The sequence below is a fragment of the Delphinapterus leucas genome, chromosome 3, assembly GCF_059928025.1.
Source record: "Delphinapterus leucas isolate spDelLeu-1000000601 "Yukka" chromosome 3, BTC_Dleu_Yukka2, whole genome shotgun sequence".
Classification (NCBI taxonomy): Eukaryota; Metazoa; Chordata; class Mammalia; order Artiodactyla; family Monodontidae; genus Delphinapterus; species Delphinapterus leucas.
Window position 1 is genome coordinate 136,196,223 of NC_143131.1, and position 23,162 is coordinate 136,219,384.

At 42.0% G+C, this 23,162-nt stretch overlaps 1 long non-coding RNA gene across 2 annotated transcripts in view; it reads right to left on the minus strand.

The window, feature by feature from the left end:
* LOC149749717 (uncharacterized) overlaps positions 1–23,162 on the minus strand; it is a 207,998-nt gene that overhangs the window by 74,254 nt on the left and 110,582 nt on the right. For both annotated transcript variants that reach the window (XR_016392844.1, XR_016392845.1), the window contains exon 3: positions 3,678–3,741. This is a non-coding gene — a long non-coding RNA (uncharacterized LOC149749717). The remainder of the gene's footprint in view (positions 1–3,677; positions 3,742–23,162) is intronic.

Consider the following 23,162-nt stretch of genomic DNA (forward strand, 5'->3'; position numbering starts at 1 on the left):
GAGGAGTAAATAATTGTTCTTAAATATAGAAAGTGTCCTTCAAATGATTATGAAAGTTTGTTTTTCTGCCTAACTTGATAATAGTATGAGCTATGGAAATAATGCACTTTTAATAATACTCTACTTCACATGTGCTTCATTTTGTGGGTTAAAACACATTCATTTTGTGGGAGAAGGTATCAGGGAGAATGGCTACAAAAAATTGTCTTTTAGATCTGTTATGTGCACACCAAAGTACATGAGGGTCTTCAGAAAATGTATATTATTACTCACTAGGTCTGGGGTGGAACCTGGGATTCTGCATTTCTAAGAAGTGACCAGGTGATGCTAATTCTGTTGGTCTCCAAACTTCACTGTGAGCAGCCAAAGAGCAATCTCTCTTCCTCCTTGGAGATAGTTGAAGGATTTCTAGACTTGGTTTTCCATTAAAGGAATATTATACTTGAGGAAGAATGAAGAGATAAGAAGTATTGACCAGATCAGAGTTGCCCAATAAGTTTCATCTGAGCAACTGATAGCTTCCTGGAGAACTGATTTTGATACTCTAAGCCCAGGAGCCAATGGAGTTGTCAGTTGGCGATGGGTGTAGGGTGTGTCTGTTCAGCTAGCTCTTTTTCTGGGCACCCGGACATTAAGTGACTTAGGGAACAGGAAAACCACCCTTGCTGCTCTGGGAAGGATGACAAAAATTCAAGAAACTTAGATAAAGCCTTGAATGACATGAAACATTTTTGAAAATAGAAAAAGCAAATATATATCATTTATGGAAAGAGAAAAAAATCTCATCTTTCTTGTGTGTTTTGGAGCAAATCAAACTGGTACAACATTACAGAACCCGTTCATTTTGCAATGGGATAGAATTTCATATAAAGTCGCATCTCTAAGTTCATCATTTCTTTGGTTTTCATAAACTCACCGAACCACATCTTGTTTAGGAAAAGAAAGGTAAAAATAAATCAAATGCTGGTCATAAACATAGGTTGACCCCTGAGGTCATTTAGTACAAGCTGCCCCTTATACAATACTTCCTGGGGCAGAATTGTCTTTTGCCCTAAGATCCTGGAGTACCACCTGGAGTTGTATAGTGTTTCCATTGTTTTGGGATGTAGATTATAATAAACAAGTGATAGTAAGAGCTATGTGAGATGATTAAGAAGAGCATAGATTCTCTAGACACTTCACTCTTTAGGAACTTCCTTCTTTCCATCATGAAATATTTTCTATATAATTTGTTCACTCTTTCACCCCAAAATTACATCCACACAGCAATGTAAATATGTTGGGTATTTGGTATGTATTTGTAGACAACAAAAGAAAACCAGACCTGGCTCCTACCCATAGGGAGTTTACAGTCTATACAAAGGACAGACAGACCATTACTCAAGTAAACACAAAAATAAATATAATCGCCTATAATAACAGTAATTCCCTTACTGTTCTGTAGTAGGACAAGATAAAAATGTGGCGTTTAGCAAAGTTCACATTTGATGCAATTTGCCCCCATTTTCTTCTTCCTGTCATTTAACCTCTCCCTCGTGCAGGAGCCCAAAGCACAGGCATATCCAGAGCCCCCCAACGGCCCATGCTCTGCTGGCACATGGCTGTGTCGAGATTCTAGTCTTTAATGGCTCTGCCCTTACACAGCCACGGGTCTCTCACTGACCCAGTGATCACCCTTCTAGAATCTTGACCAAAGACATAACCGTAAGTGTGGAGAAAAATCTCTGTGCACATGAGTATTTGGTATAGTTTAAAACAGTAAAAATATTAACTAGTAATGACAGATATCTTTTAATTGAGGATTGAGTAAATAACTTACCTTTTATTCCTGAAATGCAATATTAATCAATGGTAAAAAATGATGTGTATACACACATACACGATGCAATGGAAAGATGTCTATAATGTATTGTTGAGCTTAAAAAGCAGGTCATAGAATAGCTTGTATAAAAGTAACTCATTTATGTAACATTGTGTGTACGTGTGTTGTGTGTGTGAATGTAATACGCATCTCCATTACATATAAATACACACACACATATATATATATATATATATATAATTTTTACTATAGGTCCAGGGGCACTTTTCTCTATGCGTAAACACATTGGTATCCTGTGTCTCAGTCATCACTGGTGCTAAGGGATAAACTTAAATTGAGGTGTATAAGAATAGCTTAATATTCCGTCTTGGCCAGGTAGCATATTTGTACTGCAGCTGAGAACTTCAAGGCCCAAGACAGGGACTGGTGTGGACATTTTAGGCAGATCAATAAGAGAGTTGGGGGCAAGAAAGTCTTTCTGCACCTCTTCAATCATTTCCTATAAATATTCAAATTTAAGACCACACACAGCTCACAGGTGACTCAAAACCCAATGAAGACATCTGAGGAATGTTATCTTCCTATGGCTGCACAGAGCAACTGCCTAGACATGAGTGATGGTAGTCAATGCACAGAATAATGAATTTGAGAGCCAATTTAATAGGATGAACTCCTACTGGTAATTTTCAGGCATCAACTCAAATTCTTTAGCTAAAAAAATTGGGTTTTAAAGCTTTATTTTTTCTGTTGAGTTCTTTTAGGCAGGTGGAAGGTTTTATTAAGCACACAGTATCTATAGAGTTGTGCACGCCTCTGTGAGATCCCAGACAAATTAAAAAGTCAAGTTAGCAATGCATATTTAATACTGCTTTGTAGTTTTTTTTTTTTTAAGTTGGCAGCGATGTTTATTCTTTGAGGGGGAGTTTATAATTATGCAACTTGGAGAAACAGTCTGCATATCATACAATGATAATGCCTTGGGTTTTATATCCAGAGTCAAAAGTATTTCTAAATATTTCTTCAATTTTATGCACGACTTGGGGGAAGGTTTGCCAAGGCTGGGGGCCTGCTTTTTCTTCAGTGATGGAGTATATGATGCCTTGGAACTCAGGTACCTGTACCAGTTTTTATCTGAAATGTGCACAGTATCACCTTAGAGCCTTTACAATATTCATCCTTCCTTTCTCCTTTTAAACAAGACTTTAATTTTGTTCAGATATTCACTTTCCTCTATGTGACCACGTGCTTCAGAGGATGTGGATCCCATCCCTAGCCCCAAGAAGAGATTAATGATTGGTCTAAGCCAGGCATGGTGGTCACATCTTGCTTTGCCAGGGATTGATTTAAGCAAGGATAGGTGACAGAGTTCTGGCCAATGAATGTGAGTGAAAGCCTGCTGGAGGACTTCTGGAAAAGCTGATAAAAAAATAAATGAAAGAGACAGTCCACTGAAGATGTCAGAACCCAGATCATGGTGACATTTTTGAACTATTCAATTAACCAACTATGGACCTATCCTACTTTATTTTTTTCCTATCCTACTTTAGGACATCTTGTTATGATAGCTAATAATCTTTTTCTTATTACTTAAGCCATCTTGAGTCTGTGTTTCCTGTTACTTGTAGCCAAGAATATATCTTAAGTGATCTGTACCTTGAGAGTTCCTATGTTGCTCTGGGGAACATATATATAAAAGAGAAAAGTTAAGCCATATACTTGGCATCTGATTTACTAATAAGGCCAGTGGATATTTGTTTAAACTGGTTGAAGGAAGGAATGGTAGTTTAATAAATCTCACCTTGGTACCAGAAAGGAGTTCATATTCTATAACAAACAAATAGGAAAAACTACTCACGATTCACACTCCTGCTTTCACTGAAACAAGTATCACCGGTCCTGATCCTCCTGTCAAAGCAAGCCTGCAAGATGCAGGAGAGAAAATCAATATAAAACATACAATCTCATTTTGGCATCATCCAGTCATCAAGTATTTTGCCCTTTTCTCTCCTACGGGATGACTCCAGCTTTAAACTTCATGGATCAGGCTGGACATTTTCCCAGGAAGTTGTTTCAGGAGGAAGAGTCTATTTCTACCAGAGAGGAATAAACTGTTATCCTCCGGGTGCACGTCCTGTTTCCATAAACTCTAGTTAAATGCCTAATTGCTCTGAGAAATGCGTATTGGTCCAGCTACCCAGTGCATTCCATCTTCTATGCCACATTCACTGGTTCAGGGGTGGGCATAGGCCCCAATTCAGGCCAATTCATGTCAGTCCTGACACTTGTGTTGAAAATGTAGGGGAAGAGAAGCTCTCTTTCTGTTGCACTCAGGATGGTGAGGATGCACACCTGAAGCTGCTGGCAGCCAACGTGGGAAATCACAGCTGCAGTTTTGAGTAAGAGGTACCAAGCCTTGATGTTACTTGGGCATTAGCATCTAGCTATGATCGAAATGCTTGAACTTTCCAGTTGCGTGAACCAATACATAATCCTTTTTTGCTTAAGCCAGTTGGGTTTTCTGTCTCTTCCAATCGAAAATCCTCACTAAAACAGAGAAGGAGGGCAGGTATCATAAATCTCACCTTACAAGGTATGAAATGGAGGCTCAGAGAAAGGTTAGGGTGGGACGTCCAAGACCTCCGCTCAAGGGCTCCTACCATGCTAGTCTGCCGCCTACTCATTCAGCGATTCATTGCAGCAAAGTGGAAGGGATCAACACACCCACTGCTATCTTAACTGACTTCAAATATTTCTGGTTTAGAGAAAATGAAGGAGTCTTCCACTGGATTACCAAGGGAGATTATCTACATGACTTTCGCAAAGTAAAGATTGTTACGCGTGTGCACACACACCCACACCTACACTACAAAAGTGCCTTAGATTTGCACAGAAGATCATCTCCCCCCAAGGATCTGCCCAGGCTGCAGGGTGGCTCTGGTGGAAGCCCTCTTTCCCCAGGTGACAGCTGCCCTGAGTCCACAGATCTTCTCTGCTGCCTGTCTCGTCGTCCTGACCCTGTCATCTCCGTGCCCTTGTGTCTGCTGGTCTGTGACTTGACTGATCACAAGCAAGCTCTCCACCCAGTTGACTCTCTTGCCCAGTGACTGGTCCACTTACAGTGAGTCACTAAACAGAGGTCACAAAGAAAGGCCACAACCCAGATCCTGCTCCTTTGTGTGTTCTAACTTTTTTCTTAAATTGAGCTACATTTAAAGATTGAAAAATTTTACATAACAACTTAGATTTTATGCTGCACTTGAAAAAAATCAAAAGGACTGTCAACACTACATGTACCCCCCACACAGTGACATGGACTGAATCCAAGTGCCTGAGTCCTTTAGACATATTTTCTTTCTTCACTGTATTATCCATCTGGCTTTTTTCTTTTTTTTCTCTTTTTTTACTCATTTCTGCCACCTGCCTGGCCGCTATGAACTCATGCATTTTCAACCCCTGTCTTGACTTTCCTACACCTATTGGCACTAACCCAACTGAGATGCCACCTTGCCCTCCAGTGGCTGTGTCTGGAAGTAGCCTGTTTCTAGCCAGGTTCCCACCCCAGGCTCCAGTCTCTCCAGGAACAAAAGCACAGGTGCAGCAGTGTGTGGTTTTATTTTGTTTCCTTGGATTTTTATGTATCCTTGGATGTGGACCTTCCAAATCCTCTGCCAAAAATAGGAGTCATGTATTTAAATCAGAAAAAAAGATTTATAAATACTCTTGTAAAACGAAGCTGCCCTGTGTCTTGTAGGGGACAGGGATCTAAGGGAGGCTGTGTGGTGTGATCAGCTAGGCACTTGATGAGAAGTCTGAAGATTTTGTCATTCTGTGACCTTTTATGAATGATTTCCTTCTCTCTGCCTCAGTTTCGTCATCTATCAATAAAGGAAGCTGAGCTAGATCAGAAGTTTTACGCTGGTGGCCCACAAGCCATATCAAGCCAATAGATGGTATTTTCTTCTTTTATTAATTATATGCCAACAGCTAAAAAGAAGAATATTTCAAGTAAGAATCCAGATAATGCAGATGACAGTCTTCTCAGAACTATCTAGCAATGATCAACAACGGGCCAGCATTCCTGAATGACCATGATGGTTAGATGGGGGCTCTGAGTTCACCCCAGTCCTCACCTACTTCCCAGTGGGCATATACACACACACTCTCACCCCCTGATCTGTTCGTTTATGTCCCTGTCTGCCCTCATAGGCACTTGCTCTTGCCACCTTTCATTGAGATGACCTCTAGGGACCCATCAGCCCCAATTCTGTGAGTGGAGATTAGTGATCTAAGAGTTAGAGATGACTCAGACAAAAGAAAAAATGTTCTGAGCAGACACCATGCTGCAGCGTTCCAGCAAACCTTAATGGGTCACCTCCTCCCACTTGGCCCGGAGTTGAAACAGCAAGACGCCCAAGCCTTTGTCGTCCCACTACATGGTTAATCCTGAAAGGGCAACAGCCGGGTTTTGAAAGTAGCAGAAATATTCTTCCGTTGGGGTTGCTGGCTGATTCTCTAAGCAATTTGCAATTCAAGTGCCTCTTTGTTTTGTATGAAAATTTGCTGCTATTTGGAAAGTGGGGAAGAGCTAAATTGCATCCTGCTGGTTTTACTTTGACTATATCAAAAAAGAAACTGTTAATCTGGTTCCATAATTAACTTTCCTGTTCTAAAACGGCCCTGGGATAGAGTTCAGAGAGTGGCTGTCAACTCCCTGCTTCTCTTCTCAACAATGTCTTTCAACAGGACACCCTGAAAGAAGAATGAAACCAGGTGGGCATTGGTCTTGATTTTTACTTTTTCTGATTTTTCTTTCCTTTTATCCCTATCCAACCAACATTTAGTGAGCCCTTACTGTAGGTAAGGCACTGGGCTGACCCGGGTGAGTATGAAGATACATAAATTCCAGTGGAGCTGCCAGAGACTATAAGTTAATTTTCCGTCCATCCATCCATCCATCCATCCATCCATCTATCCATCTATCCATCCATCTATCCATCCAAGTGTTTTAGGTTTCTATGTTATATGCCAGACATTGTGCACAACATGCTAGAGAGACAAGATAATTGATACAAGCAAAGGCATGTAGGCTGGAGATTAAGTTTGATGATCAAGGGGAGACCACTTTGGTCTGAGCAGAGGGCTCAGACTAACATTAAGAACTAATACTCATTGACTACTGAGAACTATACTATGCAGTTTTTATCTATGACCTCAATGAGACCTCACAAAGTAGTAATTTTTTGGTTACATGTTACAGACAGGAAACAGACTCAGGTAAATTCCCAGGGAACACACTGGTGGGACAAACAGCAGAGGTGGGACCAGGATCCATGTGTGACTTCAGAGCATAAGCTTTTAAGTACGAAACTGCACTGCCCAGTGGGAAAAGGACTAAAGAAGGACTTGGATTCCCACCAATTACTCATTCAAGGGATCAGTAATGCATTAATCCACTGATTCATGGAAATACATATTTGTTAGTACCCTGTGCAGAAGAGTACTCTGAAAGCTGGGGCTAAAGAAAGCATGACAGACAAGGTCCTTGTCCTCCTGGAGTTTACATTCCAGTGACCTCACACTGAAGTTCTCCAAATTGCACAAACTGCACGTTCCCTAAATTGCACAAGGCAGAAAGTACAAAGATCAAGCCATAATGGTTCTTTAAGGAGAACACTACCAATCACGTGACCTTTCCCCAGCTCCACTTAGATAATTTGGATGTTACCCCATCTCCACATTTTCTTTGAGGGGCATTTGTTCCCTCTTTTCTTTTCTCTTCTCTCTATTCTCTTCTCGCCTTAGGTTTGTTACAACCATTTTCCAATCGTATCCTCAAATCTAACCTGAAAGAATCTGTAAAGAACTTGCTCTTTGCAACTCGTTGAACAGACCTAAATCCTTTCCCACAGTCACTCGGGCTCTTTCAGGTTCTGGCTTTGAGGAAAGGTAGACACAGACCTAGTTTTACTCCTGGTCCCAACCCCACACCTACCTGAGAAAACTCCCAGCATTCACCAAATTGGGCCTGTAACCTGGCCCTACAAACATAGATGTTTGTATCAAGTTAATGTATCATCCCAAAGTTTTCTTGAGATCAGGCAGAGACACTGCATTATTCCTGAGAATTAGAGGAAGCCAGGACTCCTGACTGTGTTAAGGCTATAATGGACCTCAAGCATCCAGGACAAATTGCCCCTTGGGTCATTACACCAGTAAATGAGGAGGACAGCTGAAACAAGATCTCAAATGGACAGGAGAACGAGGGTGCTGAGGTAACTTCATGTTCTCTGAATGTGGTAGATAGAATAATACCCTCCTAAAGATGTTCATGCCCTAATCCCTGGAATCTATGAATATATTACATTACATGGCAAAAGGAACTTTGCAGATGGAATTAAGGTTACAGACCTTAAGATAGAGAGACTATCCTGGACCATCTGGGTGGGCCCAATGTAAACACATGGATCTGTAAAGGTAGAAAAGGAAGGCAAAAGGGTTGACCAGAGATATGCAATGATGCAAGGAGAGGTAGATGAGATTTGAAATGTAGGGACTTGATCCACTGTTGCTGGTTTGATGATGGATGGTGGGCCATGAACCAAGGAATGTGGGCAGCCTCTAAAAGCTGGGCATAGTCCTTAGCTGAAAGCTAGCAAGGAAATGGGGGTCCTCAGTCCTACAACTACAAGAACTCAATTCAGCCAACAACCTGAATTAGAAAGGAGATGGATTTTCCCTTACAGTCTCCAGGAAGGAACACAGCTCTGCTGTCACAATGAATTTATCCTAGTGAGACCCATGTTGAACTTTTGACTTACAGAACTGCAAGATAAATAAATAAAGTTCTGTTGCTTTACATCTCTAAGTTTGAGGTAATGTGTTATGGTAGTAAAAGGAAACTAATAAGCTGACTTTTGGGTTAACCGCCCATCCGTTGTTAAGTTTAATACAGCACCAGGTGGGGTTTGAAAGCTAGTTAGGACTTGGTGTGCCTGAATGTAGCATACAACCCCAAATAACAATGGCTTAAACACCTAAAGTCTTATTTTTTGCTTTAAAGAAGTCTGGGGGTAGGCAGCCCAGGGCTTCCCACTAAGGTGCTTCTATAGAGTCATCAGAAAAGTGGGCAGATTCCAACTTTCTGTTCTGCTATTACCAGGGTTGGTCCTCATTCTTCTGATGCGACCTGACTACCAGAGCTCTAGCCGTCACATCTGAATTCCAGGCAGCAGCCTGGAGGAAGTGTGAAGGAAAGCTATTTCTTTGAGAACACTTTTCAGTAGTTGCATACAATGGTCCACTCATATATCCTTGGTCAAAACTTGGTCACATGATCACATATAACTCTAAAGAAGTGTGAGGCAGACAATATGCTCAACTAAAAGTTAGAATTGTCATTAAGGAGATAGGAGAGAATGGATTTGGAGTGAGAACCAACAGTATCCATCTTCATTTTTTTTTTTTTTGGTGATTGGTGGATGGTTCTCAAAAGGCTCCAGCTACGCAAATGACTCTGGCTGGGATGCCAGCTCTTCCCTCCACACTGACTATAGGCCCTTCTTTCCCTCTTCTCAGTCCTGTTTCCTAACTTTAATTTCCAGTCTGCACTACTCTTATCCAGTCTTAAAGGTCCATTTCAAATGTTACGTTCTCTAAGAATTTTTCCTAAGTTCCACTCAGATGGAAATAATCGTCACACTCCACTTAAGTGAGAGTTATTGCTATATGTGAGAGTGTCTCTTGCCTTTGGAATGCAGGCCATCGTCTTATTCACAGTTGAAAGTCTCAAACACAGCATGAACTCAGTATACACACGACACAGCAGAGACTGCTAGCTCGTCCCCCCAGGATCCATAGTCCTCTTTTCCTATTAGGAATAGCCACCCTCCCTGACCCTAAGTGTTGTCTGTGTACATTGCCGTCCAACTAGATAGCTCAGTGCTGCGTCTCCCTTGGGGTTATGTGTGACGATGTGACTACGTCAGGACCAATGGAATATGAATTGGAGTGATATTTGCAGATTCTGGGTCATCTCCATAAAGATAAATCTACTTGCCAGGACTCTTCCTCCTACCCTCTTCGTGTTGGCTGGAAAACAGTACAGCAGTTTCCTTGGAACCAGAGATGGAAGCCACATGTGGAGGATGGCAGAGCCAAACGGCCAGCCTGTGACTCACAGTGACCACGTGGAGCTGCCTACCTGCCCTAGCCTGCTCGCCTACTTTTAAGCTGGGAGGGATACACAAACTCGCTCTTCTAAGCTGCTGTATTTGGTTTTCATGACAGCAGTTTATCTGTGCATTAGCTCGTTCCCATGATGAATAGAACTGGTCTCTCTCCCTATGGACAGCAGTCTGGCTTCCTTTCCACTTGTCTTGTAGCAGGAGGCTGACACTTAGCATAAAATAATGAGACTTAAAGTACTGAACGTACTTATGCCAAGCCTTAAAAGCAGCCAGGTGTACTTGATAGGAGGTGTGAGCCCGGCTCTCTCATTCTGGTTAGCTAGGAGAACTAAGTGAATAGGTTCGAGCCTAGCATTTTATTATTTCTGCTGGAGTCACTCTGGAAAATATCTTTAATCAGAAGTTTGTCCAGAGGTTCCTAAATAATGTTTTGCACTGACATTCACTGCTGATTCATTCTTCTCAAACCCATCATTTTAGAAAATTGTCTTTTGCTGCCTAAGTATTTCTTGCCATTTGAAGAAATGTACAAAGTCCCATTTTTCGCCATACCCCTTTAAGAGCCTATTTAGGCAATTCCGCTTAGCCTTCATTTTCTAGCTATTAACAACAAAATGCCTTATATTTGTATGTTGTTTAAAACTTTTTGAAACACTTTCACAATAATAATAGCATTTAATCATCAGGGAAGCCTGGTAAGTTATGTAGCCTAAGTAATAGTATTCCCACTCCCTAGATCAACAGTCCTCAGCAATGGTGTGGTATAAAAGTAATATTTAGTTATCCATTGCGAAGTTTGTTATAATGAAAATGTTTTTTTTTTTCAAATAATAAAATGTCATTCTTTTAAAGTCATCATATAAACACAATAGACAGTGTTGAGGAGTTAATGTGTCCTAGGAACAGTCTTCAGCATGGGGAACACAGTGGTGAGCAAAACAGACAATATCCCTGTTCCTGAGAATCTGATGGGCAGTTGATGAGTCAAGATGGTGAACATCTACTGTCTCATGTATACTGCATCATCCCCCTCCTCTGGCCAACTGTTCCCCTGTTGCTCCAACCATGTGATTCTTTTTTTAAAAAATTTTTATTGGGGAACCATGTAATTCTGATGGGGTTGTTGACCATAGAAGGAGGCAACAGATCCAGGCCTGCATTTCTGATTACTGTGTTCCTTTGGCCACAGTGATTGGTTCAAGAGAAGTCACATGATCCAAACCTAAGCCAATCGAAGTCTTTTCTGGGATTTACAATTTAGGAAACAGGAAGAGAGAGAGGCCCTTCTTTGATTTGTCATTACTGGGCTGGGATGATGTAATCTTGGAGCCAACTGTGGCAGTATTTTTTGCCACATGGAGGACACCTCTTGCAACAGAGAAGTAGAACCAAGAACATTAGGTGATGGGGAGGTGGAGAGGCAGGCATTAAGGGAGAGGCAGTCACAACAATTTGGAAGGAGACTGATTCATTGGAACAGATACTAAAACAATGACTAGTAGGTGCTCATTACTTATTTTTGAAATGGCACATGGAAAAGAGAGGTGAACATTACTTTTGAGCCCCTTTGTCTGGACGTTCCTGTTACCTACTACAGTGTGTTGAGTAGAAAGATACACAGGACATATTTCTTAAATGAATGAATAAATAAATAAATGAATGGCACTATATTGACTATGACTTTGGCTAAGAGGAAAGGTATTGAAGATTGAAAAATTTCCCACCATCTTATTTTATCATAATGTTCATCCATTGTTTCAAAGTATTGTGAATCAGAGGACTTAGAAAAAGAGCTTAGATATCGGGCAGGCCTAGCTTTGATTTCTGGCTTCAGCAGCAACCAGCTGTGTGATGTTGAAAAATAATGACTACCCCCTCATAGGGGTTTTTGATGAGGATATAATGAGGTAAGAGTAAAGCTTTAATAAGAGCAGCTGATAGGAGGGATGAATTGGGAGATTGGGACTGACATATACACACTACTATATATAAAATAGATAATAATAAGGACCTACTGTAAAGCACAGGGAACTCTACTCAGTACTCTGTAATGACCTATATAGGAAAATAATCTAAGAAAGAGTAGATATATGTATATGTATAACTGATTCACTTTGCTGTACACCTGAAACTAATACAACATTGTAAATCAACTATACTGTAATAAAAAAATTTTTTAAAAAGGATAAAAAATAGTAATATTTTTAAAAAGAAATTACAAATAGAATACTAGATTTCTAATTAAGTTCACTCAAAAGATAAATTTTAAATGCATTATGGAATTAAACACACACACACAAAAATTTACCAAAAAAAGAGAAGCCACTGACATATAGTCAAAAGCTCTAATGCTACCTATATTCATTAAACCAGTTTTATTGAGTGAGTGTCTTTATATGTCAGGACTGTCTTAGTCCTGGGGATACAGGAGGATGAGACAGATGAGGACCTTATCCTCAAGGAGATTCTGTTTGAGTGGAGGGAGGTGGTAACGAAATAAAAAACATAAATGATTAAGTCATTTGAGGAAGTAGTACAGGTCATGGATAATAAAGTAGGGATAGAGATGAACACAGCCTCTTCTAGACTGGGTGGTCAGAGAAGACTTCTAAGGGAAGATGACATTTGAGCTGAGATCTGCATCCAAAAAGGAGCCAGCCGTATGAAGACAGGGTAAAGAGTGCTCCAGACAGAGGGAACAGCAAGAGCAAAGGCCCTGAGGTCAGAATGAGCCTAGTGTATTTAAGAAATTTAAAGAAGCCTGTGTGGTGGGCTATAAAGAATGATGGAGACCATGGTGGGAAGAGAGGTCAGGGAGGGGCCCTTAATTTCCCAGCCATTTAGACTAACTTGTACTATGGGGCAGGCTCTATGTTGGGAACCAGGGATACAAGCATGAAAAGGCAACAGCTCACTCAAGGAGTTCTCAATCTATCTAATCTCAACAAATATTAAGGGAGGTTTCAGATGAACTGAATTTTGTAGAGCCATCTTTTGACTATCTTATACCTGCTGGCATCTGTGTCTTTACCATTATAACTGGGTTGGAAGTAAGGGATAGTTCTGTGTCAGGCTTTCTTCATGAAGCAAGCAGGAGGCAGTTAAAGAGTAAACGTGAATTTGCCCACAGGAAAGAATTCAGTGTATTTCATGTAATTACACCTCATCAAGGACAAATCCCATCTCTGTGAACCCATGCAATGTTCTGGAGGAGAGGAAGCGATGGTTACACTCATCGGAACCCCAAGTGGCGAGTTAAAATCTATTATTGTGAAGGATTGTACTACAAGTCATGCCCAAGCACTTTCCACACTGTCCACATTTCTGATTTCTCTATGTTAAGTCATTTGTATGTACTGCTATGTTTTATTCATTAGCACTTTGAGGGCCTAGAGGGCTCGGAGCAGCAGAGGGTAATTTATTTATAAAATAGAAAAGGGAGAGTACAAAACTGATCAGAACTTAGGCTTAAATCAGGGCAAAGTGAGATATCAATCCATTTCCCGCAAGAATACCTTGTTCTTCTCTCCCTGGGTGACCTTGTCCTTTCTCATGACTTTAAATACCATCAATAGGTTTTTTTTTTTTTTTTTTTTTGCGGTACGTGGGCCTCTCACTGCTGTGGCCTCTCCCGTTGCGGAGCACAGTCTCCGGACGCGCAGGCTCAGCGGCCATGGCTCACGGGCCCAGCCGCTCCGCGGCACGTGGGATCTTCCCGGACCGGGGCACGAACCCGTGTCCCCTGCATCGGCAGGTGGACTCTCAACCACTGCGCCACCAGGGAAGCCCCATCCGTACGTTTTTGATTCTTAAATTATATCCCCAGCTTAGACCATGCTCTTGAGCTCTAGACTCATGTATTCAATGTCTGGTTTGACATCTTCACTTAGATGTTTCATAGGCCTCCCAACTTAATGTGGCTCAACAATAGCTCTTCAGAATCTGGTTTGGCTTGCCCTACCCAGCATTGCGTTCCTTCTTAACTCTTCATTATCTCTCTAAATGGCACCATCGTACACCCATTGTCTCCTGATTTATTTTTTCTCCTGATGCCCAAAATCTAGTACATCAACCAATTCTTGTAGGGTTCACCTCCAAATGATATCTTAGACCTCTCCTTTCATTTCTATAAGCAGTTACTACCCAAGTTCAAATCTTCCCTATCTGCTGCCTAGAACAGTGCTATAGACTCCAAAAAGGTTCTTGCTTCACTCTTACCCTCCCATAATCTGTCCTCCATAGAGAGAACTTGAAAAATGCACATTAGATCCCTCCCCCTGCACACACACACTTAAATCACTTCAATTTCATTATACTTTGAATTTTATTCACACCTTTTCCCTGGACTACAAAGTGAAAAATGGCACCTGCCCACCTCTGCAATCTCACACCACTCACCTTCCCCATCCAGCTCTAAGTTCTGGTCATAAGTGACTTCCAAGAACATGGCAAGCTCACTGACCCCTTAGGGCATTGTGTTTGAAATGGAATGCCTTTTCTAGCCTCTTTGCCTAGTGGGCTTCTCCAAATCTCACCTAAATTTCACAGAGACCTTCTCTAATTCCTCTACCTAAAGTAGCATCACAGCAATAGACTCTCTCACAGTACTCTATTTCATTCACAGCAATTTTCAAATTTCAAAATAACACTCCTTTGTTATATTATTGTTGTTGTCTGTCTCTCCTATACTGTGTTGAATTCCAAAAATACAAGGAGCACATTCATTTTGTTCATTATTGTCTCCCTAGCCCTAAGCACACTGCCTCAAAAGGGTAGGTCCTCCATATTTGTTAAATGAATAAATAAATGAGTGCATGAATAGATAAATGTTTCTCACTGATGGTAATGATGGAGGCCCATGTTATACAGAAATCATCTCCCTTTGTATTTCAACGTTGACATGGTTGCATTGGCCATTCCACTCCTTTATCATATTACAAACCATCTTTTCTTATCCTCTTAAAAAAAAAAGATTTGAGTCTCAGATTGGATAACTCAATAGCAAAAAATTCTCCCTTAAAGTTTCCCAGTTACCCAGACAAAAAGTCTTCTAAGTATTACAGAAAATACCCCTATTACTCATATCTTTGGGTAAAATCATTGAAGACTTGTGTAGAAAGAAGACTTGACTCTGGTATCTACCCTACTATCTTGGGTAAGTCACTTCCCATCTCTGATCCTCAGATTTCCACATTGGGCTCCTTTGTTTGCTAGTGCCAGTATCTTCAGCAAGTCACCTAACCTCTCTCAGCTCCAGGATACTTGTAGTGGGCTGAATAGTGAGCCCCTAAAATATATGTCTCTATCACAATTCCTGGAACCCACAAGTGTTTCCTTGTTTGGAAAAAGGTCTTTGCAGATGTTATGAACTTAAGGATCTTAAGATGAGGGGGTCATCCTGGCTTAAGAAGACGGGCCCTAAATCTAATGACAAGTGTCCTTTTAAGAGAAAGACAGAGGGAGATTTGAGACAGTGGAGAAGGCAACGTGACCACAGTGACAGAGGTTGCAGCCACAAGTCAAGGAATGCCAAGAGCCACCAGAAGCTGCAAGAGGCAAATAATAGATTTTTCCGTCAAGCCCCTAAAGGAAGTGTGGCCCTGTGGGACTTTGGACTTCTGGCCTCCAGAACTGTGAAGGAACACATTCCTGTTGTTTTAAGTTACCAAGTTTGTGGTATGGTGCTAGGGCAGCCTTAGGAAATTAACGAAGTATTAATCTGTATGATAGGTGTGGCTGAGGGTCACTGGGCCTCCTTAACCCAGAACCCAGTTTCTAATGTCACCATATTTGGTGACCCCACCAGGCCCACTCTAGAAACTTAACTGATGTGTAGTCCAGTAAAAAGAGATCCGGAAGACCATCTTATCCACATCATACCACAGTCTCCTTAAATAGTCAGTGTGCCCCTTCTGCTTCCCATGCAGCTATTTCTCCCCCTTTTCTGTGACCTGTGCCCTCCAGCCACCTTCAGCCACGTGGACTCTCCTCTCTTCTTGATCCTCACTGCCTCTCCAAGTCCTCTCAGACAATACATCAGCCAGTGTTTAAGGAGGGCCCAGTCTTGCCCTAGGTTCTATGGAGATTTCCACTTCCACAAGCGATGTGAAAACATTAATACTAACAGTAATGAGTGGTAATAGTAGCTAACAGTAACTGGTTGTTTAGCCTGTGTAACCATGGTGCTAAGCACTTTTAAGGTATTATTTCTTTCAGCCTCCAAAAACAGGACCTCCTAAATGAATTCTCTAGTAAACATATTCAGGGTACAAGGCACACTATTGCATCTTCAGGACCCCTATATAGTGTTGTCTGGCTTCACATTTGCATGTGCCCTTTGGAATGATCTCCTTCCTCCGGAAAGACATTTGATTCTAACCAGCAGATCGCAAAGGAAACTACATTTTACATTTTCTTCACGTTAAGGGATTGCCTTGTCCTCTGACATGTTGTCTATTGAAGACTGTTTCAGGAAGTGAGAATTGCAAGAGTGAACACTTCAGCCAGGCACTAGCCCCTGCAGGTGGAGGACCAGAAAGGAGTGCAGAAGGAGTAGGAGAAAAGGCAGGAAAGGCAGAAAAAGCTAGCTGTCTCTTGTCGTAAAAATTGGGTGCCATTTACTCCAGGAGTATCGGGATTTAATTTCACCGGGAGCTTAAACAAACAATCTTCTTAGGTTGGAAACTGGAGGGGAGGGAGGGAGGGCAGGCAGGAACCTAAAGAAAACTGCCAGGTAGAACTTGCCCCAGCTGCCGGGGGCACCCAGGCGCGGGCAGCAAAACCTTGCCCTGAGTCGCCAGTGTGTGTCAGAACTCATTAAAAACATATGGCTTCCAGGCCCCTTGAGGCCCAGGAACCAGGACCCCAAAACCCATAGCTGGGAAAGGCGTCATTCGCTGCACCTTCCCCTTGACTGCCTTGCCTGCCGCAGCAGCTGGGTTCACATACCTATCCCACATGGCTCCACTGTGCCAGGCCCACAGACGCACCAAATGCCCTGGGGGTTACTCTTGGTTACGTGCATCCTGAATTACTATCACTTTTTGCATCAATACCAGCTCCCTTTTGCTAAGTCTCTCCTCTACCTGTGTCCCTCTGTTCTCCTGAGACTGCCAGCTTTGCTAAATTGTTAGTTTTTCCTACAGTACTTTTCAGGCCCTCTCTGCTTAAACTTCACATATCCTATTTTAGAATCATTTGTGTCTACCTCTGATTTCACCCCCAGCCTAAGTTCTTTGAGGCCACAAATTATATTTCACATACTCCATGTCCCGCAAGTGCCCAGCACCTGGCCTTGCATAGAATGGATACTCAAGTTGTTTCTTTAATAAACAACTATCCATTTTGTACATGATCTGTGACAGGAACTTTACTGATGCTGGAAGAACAAGCTAGGAGGGAACAAGCTAGCTGTGGACAAGCTGATTTTAGTGAGAAAGCTAGAAAATATTGATACACACACAGAGCACTGGTGTGATGCTAAATACAAGAAAAGAAACAAGTATGGCGACTGAGGACAGTTGATGGGATCAAGGAGCTTCGACAGAGTGGGCATGGGAAGGTTTCTTTGAGGTGGTGACATTTAAACCAGGGGAGAATTCTCGGCTGAGAGGACTTGGAAGTTCAAAGGGTGGGAAAGGGTTTGACATATTCAGAGAATTGAGGGGAGGCCACTAAGGCTAAGTGTCAGCTGGTGAAGGTGGAGAGTGGAAGGGGTGTGAACTGGGTAGAAGTGTCTCCCTAAAATTCATGTCTACCCAGCACCTCAGAATGTGGCCTTATTTGGAAACAGGGTCTTTGCAGATGTAATTAGTTAAGATGAAGTCACATGGAGTAGGGTGGGCCCTATTCCAGTGACTGGTATCCTTTAAGAAGAGAAAACAGACACAGCGTGAGAGACACACAGGGAAGAGGGTCACGTGAAGACAGAGGCAGAGATTGCAGTGATGCGTCTACAGGGTAAGGAACACCCAGGATCAACGGTCATCACTGGAAGCTCGGGAAGAAGCAAGGAAGGATCCTCTCCAAGATCCTGACACCTTGATTTCGGGCTGCTAGTGGCCAGAACCGTGAGAGAATAAATTTCTGTTGTTGAAGGCCACCAAATATGGTAATTTTTTATGGTATCCCTAGGAAATTAATACAGGGGGCAAGGGAAAGACTGTTTATTAGTGAAATGGAGATTCATCAAAGAATGTTAGGTGGTAACAAGAACTGATTTTTTTCAGATTTGTGTTTTATAAAGGTACCTCAAATGAGTGAAAAAAGTCCTCACGCTCAGAACACTTTCCTATATCTTTCCTTAAGGCTGACTTGCCCATGGCACCAACAACGCAGCTGCCCACTGACCATACACGATGGGGCACTCCGAGAGATTAGTCATCTGGTTTTACCATCTCCACCATTAACCACTCGAGTTCTCTAAACATTTCCCTTTCATTTTTAAGCAAACAGGAATCTACTTCTGCATTCTGAATTTAGCTCCTTTTCTCTCTAGTCACGTGCTGATGACATGTGTTATCCTTTCTCCTCCTCCCTTCAGATCTAATGGAAAACATCACACATTCCGAAGTCACTGTTAATTAAAGCTGATCTGTGCTTTGCTGACATTGCTGTCAAAAGTGCTTATTTAAGGGATGAAGGGTACTTCTAATTCTGAACACAACTTTCAGTATGTGCCTAAAAATCAACGCATGACTGGATTCAGGTGCCCAATCACAGCTTGAATTAAGCAATTCATGAGTGCTGGCTGTCTGATGCTTGTGGAAAAACACATAACTTGGGGGTGAGAATGGGAAAATGGGGCAGCAAGCAGAAAGTTCTGGAGTCCACAGCTTTATGCAACCTGATAGGATTTGGAGTTCTCAGTTTCTTAGAGAAACTAAGAAAATAATTTTCCTTTTTCCTTACAACTGATGGGTTCAATCATAATTCTCCCTCATTCAAGATGCCAAGTATCCTGATTAGGAGTTTGAACCTTACTCCTTGCCAGGTGGAATAAGGCCCTTAGAGCTGGAGCACTAACTATGTGCCAGTTATTGAACCAAATGTTGTATATCCATTATCTCATTTAAGGAGGAAATTGTGCACCATTGATAATGATGAAAATGCCAGTAACTGTCATTTATTAAGTGTCAAAAATCTTGGTCGGTACTTCATATACATTATTTCTCGTAATCCTCTCTTGGTCGGTACTTCATATACGTTATTTCTCGTAATCCTCTCTTGGTCGGTACTTCGTATACATTATTTCTTGTAATCCTCTCTTGGTCGGTACTTCGTATACTTTATTTCTTGTAATACTCTCTTGGTCGGTACTTCGTATACGTTATTTCTTGTAATCCTCTCTTGGTCGGTACTTCGTATACGTTATTTCTTGTAATCCTCTCTTGGTCGGTACTTCGTATACGTTATTTCTTGTAATCCTCTCTTGGTCGGTACTTCGTATACGTTATTTCTTGTAATCCTCTCTTGGTCGGTACTTCGTATACGTTATTTCTTGTAATCCTCTCTTGGTCGGTACTTCGTATACGTTATTTCTTGTAATCCTCTCTTGGTCGGTACTTCGTATACGTTATTTCTTGTAATCCTCTCTTGGTCGGTACTTCGTATACGTTATTTCTTGTAATCCTCTCTTGGTCGGTACTTCGTATACATTATTTCTTGTAATCCTCTCTTGGTCGGTACTTCGTATACATTATTTCTTGTAATCCTCTCTTGGTCGGTACTTCGTATACGTTATTTCTTGTAATCCTCTCTTGGTCGGTACTTCATATACATTATTTCTTGTAATCCTCTCATTGTAGGGTAGTGATTGGGAGTATGAACTTGGAGTCCAACACCCTGGATTTAAATCCTGGCTCTGAAACTCAGTAGCTAAGTGACTTAGTTGCTTAGTCTTTCTAGGCCTCAGTTTCCTCATTCTGGAAACAAATGGAAATGATAAAAGTATGTACCCTATAAGGACTAAGTGGAATCCTGTAATACAGTCAATATAGTATATGGCCTATTAAGATGATGATGATTAAAAATTACAAAGACAACAGTAACAATTGTATAGCATTTTCTATAGGCCAAGCATGCTTCTACACATAGGTGTTATTATTTCTATTTTATAGATGAAAAAAATTGAAAAGTAGACAGGTTAACAAACTTGCCCTTTATCACACAGCTAAAATGTGGTAGAGCTAGGATTTGATCCACTGATGGTAGCACTGTGACCTGGAGTTCACACTACAGCAGTTTGCACAAAGTACATGCTGGATAAATATTTGTAGATTGATAAATTATAGGCAATACATTCCTGCCGGAGAAGACTCTTGGATCTTGCTTAATAGTTTCCATTTTTACCTGATTAGCTCCTAATACAACTGGTTTCTTTTTTTCCTCCACTGGATTCAGCAGAGATAGGCCATTGCCCTTTGATTCTCAGTAGTTCTTCAGTCTGAGCAGAAAGTACTTCCTGGATAATATTTGGGAATGATGACATCAGCTTAGGAAACAAATCTAAAACATTCATACTTCAAGGCTCACGTAAAGGCCTACCTCTTCCAAGAAGCTTTGAAACTTCCCTGTCATCTGGAGGGCCCTGCCCTACAGGGCCCTCACAGCTTAGGCCTTCTTGTGCCTCTTATTAAATAAGTTTGTAATGCAGAGTTTGCAGACTCTTGGTTCCACTTTCATGCTGTAAAAACCTTGCTTAGCCCTCAGAATGTCCTAGAGTTACTTCCAGGAATTCTTAGAGGAGTTTCACAGGAACTTGTGTAATTCTGGCTCCTCCTCCCTGATTTCTGTGGCTCAGGAATCCACTGGGATATATTCAACCATCACCCCAACCCCCAGGGTCCTCTCTGTGAACACATTTCCTGCCCAGGGAACTTTCTGGCCACAAACCCCACCAGGAACTAAAATGGTGCTGCTTCCCCTACAGAAATGCAACTTGCTATTTCACTGCCTCATTGGTCCTGCCGTCACTCTGCTTATACTCTTATCTCACAAAGCCCTTCATGTTAACGGCTCCCTTAGCCTCTGCTTGTAGCACCTTTCCCATCAGTCTCAGACTGCAGCCAGGCTCAGAGACAGGGGGACGCCCGATCTTTTCCTTTAGAGCTCTTATTACCAGTGGCTATTACACATTATTTTGTGACATTTCTGCCTAACGTCTGTCTTCCCTATTAGATGGTAAGCTATGGGGGAATAAACTGTATATGCTTTGATCACCATCTCACATTCAGAGTAGTACGGTCTTGAACACAACTGTGCTGAGTAAATATGTACTGAGTGAATCAATGACTATTCTGTTCTCCTGAACCCATGCTTTTCCAAACCAGGGATCCAGGTAAGGAAGACAGAAGTTCTAATGCAAATCAATGTCTAGGAAGAGCTCAAACACCCGTCCTGGCTCCTGGCAATATATACCCCCAATTCACCAGTTGATCAGATAGAATCCAAATCCGGATTCCAACTGCAGGTCTTGAATTTAGAAGATATGTAGCCCACGTGGTCCTTCCAAATAGATTGGAAGCTTTGGAGCTGGGGACAATGCCTTCTTCATCTCAGCACCTTCCACCTCATCTGGCACAATGCCTAGCACAGGAGATCTGCCCAAGAAATAGTTGTTGCATAGGACTAAGCATGATTTTCAAGATGAATGTTTGCCAGCTTGTTACTGATACGCTGCTGTCTTCCAGCCATGTCTGTGGAGGCGGAGGTGGAAACATGGCAGGGATTTCTGTAACAACTTTTTCCTTCAGGAAACATCTCTGGAAATGGTTCATACCACCTCATATCAAATGCTGAGAAACTATTTCCTAAAAATATAGGTGCACCTTAGAAAGCTGAAAATAAGCTGAGGAAGATGAGTGCCTCATGACTGCTTCCTCCAGGAAGCCAAATGCTTCCTGATTTGCCTCAATTTGCAAAGACAGAATAAAGATATCTAGCCTAGTGGTGCAGGATTTTTTCTGCAGGTAATGTCAGGCCACAAGCTCTTGTCTCTGCCCTTAAATGAGGTCAGGAACATGCCTAACCCACAGCCAAGATCCGTTCGCAAGTCAGATGTCAAGTCCTAGCTCTCAGCTGGGGGCATTTTTGTCCTTGAAGACATCTGACCATGTCCAGAGACATTTTCGGTTGTCATACCTGAAGGCTTTAATTGGTATCTAAATAGAAAGATATCAGTAAAAATATCCCAGGGCTAATGCTAAACATCTACAAAGAATGCAAAGAACAACCTCTCATAGGAAAGAATTATTCAGCTCACAAAATCACTAGGGCTGAGGCTGAGAAACCCTGGCCCAGGTAAGACCAAAACACAGGGCTAGTGACACACTGAATTCACACAGAGCCTGCTGTCTACTGCTTAGGACATCGGAGTCCTTTCCCTTTCTTCCTGCCTTCCGTTGGTTGCTCATGGCCACAGCATCTCCGATCCCCCAGCTGCAGCCTCCTGGATGTGGCCTGTGCACATTAGGGGGCAGCTTGGGTTCAGACTTGCAGCCACTACTGTGGCAGGATCCAGAGTCCCAGGCAGAGAGGGCGATGCCTTTGTCTGGCTTCTCACCTTTCTCCTGCTGAGTTCATGGGAGAGGAATCTGTCTCTCTCCAGTCCCACAATTCTGCATCTTTCACCCCACTCCAGAAAAGGGAAGGAGGGGAAACAATTGGGGCTCAACATAAGCTGTGCCTTCTGCTCAGAAGGAAGGAACTAGTTTCAGCTGACTTCACGTTTCTGTGCACACTCCCTGAGAAGTGTTCCTCCTTGCTGCTTTCCCAATAGCACAGTCCTGCTCTAAAGGCTTCTGTTGGTTCACCTGGCTTGGTGGGTTTCGAACCTGCTGACCTGGGTTTGACAAGCTGTGTAACCTTAGACCCCTGAACCTCAGTTTTTACATAAAAGGAGAATGCTATGACCAATCGTTTTAGTTGTGTTACGTGGATAAGAAAAACATATATCACCTGCCACGGACTACTATGTCCATTAACACCGCTATGAAGATTACCATATGCCAGCAACTGTGCTAAGTGTTTTACACACTATAGGATTTAATTATCACCATAACCCATTTTGAAGAGGAGTAAACTGAGGCATGGAAAGAGATGACTTGCTCAAGATCAGGCAGCCTGTAGGTGATGGAAGAATTTAAACCTGGTCG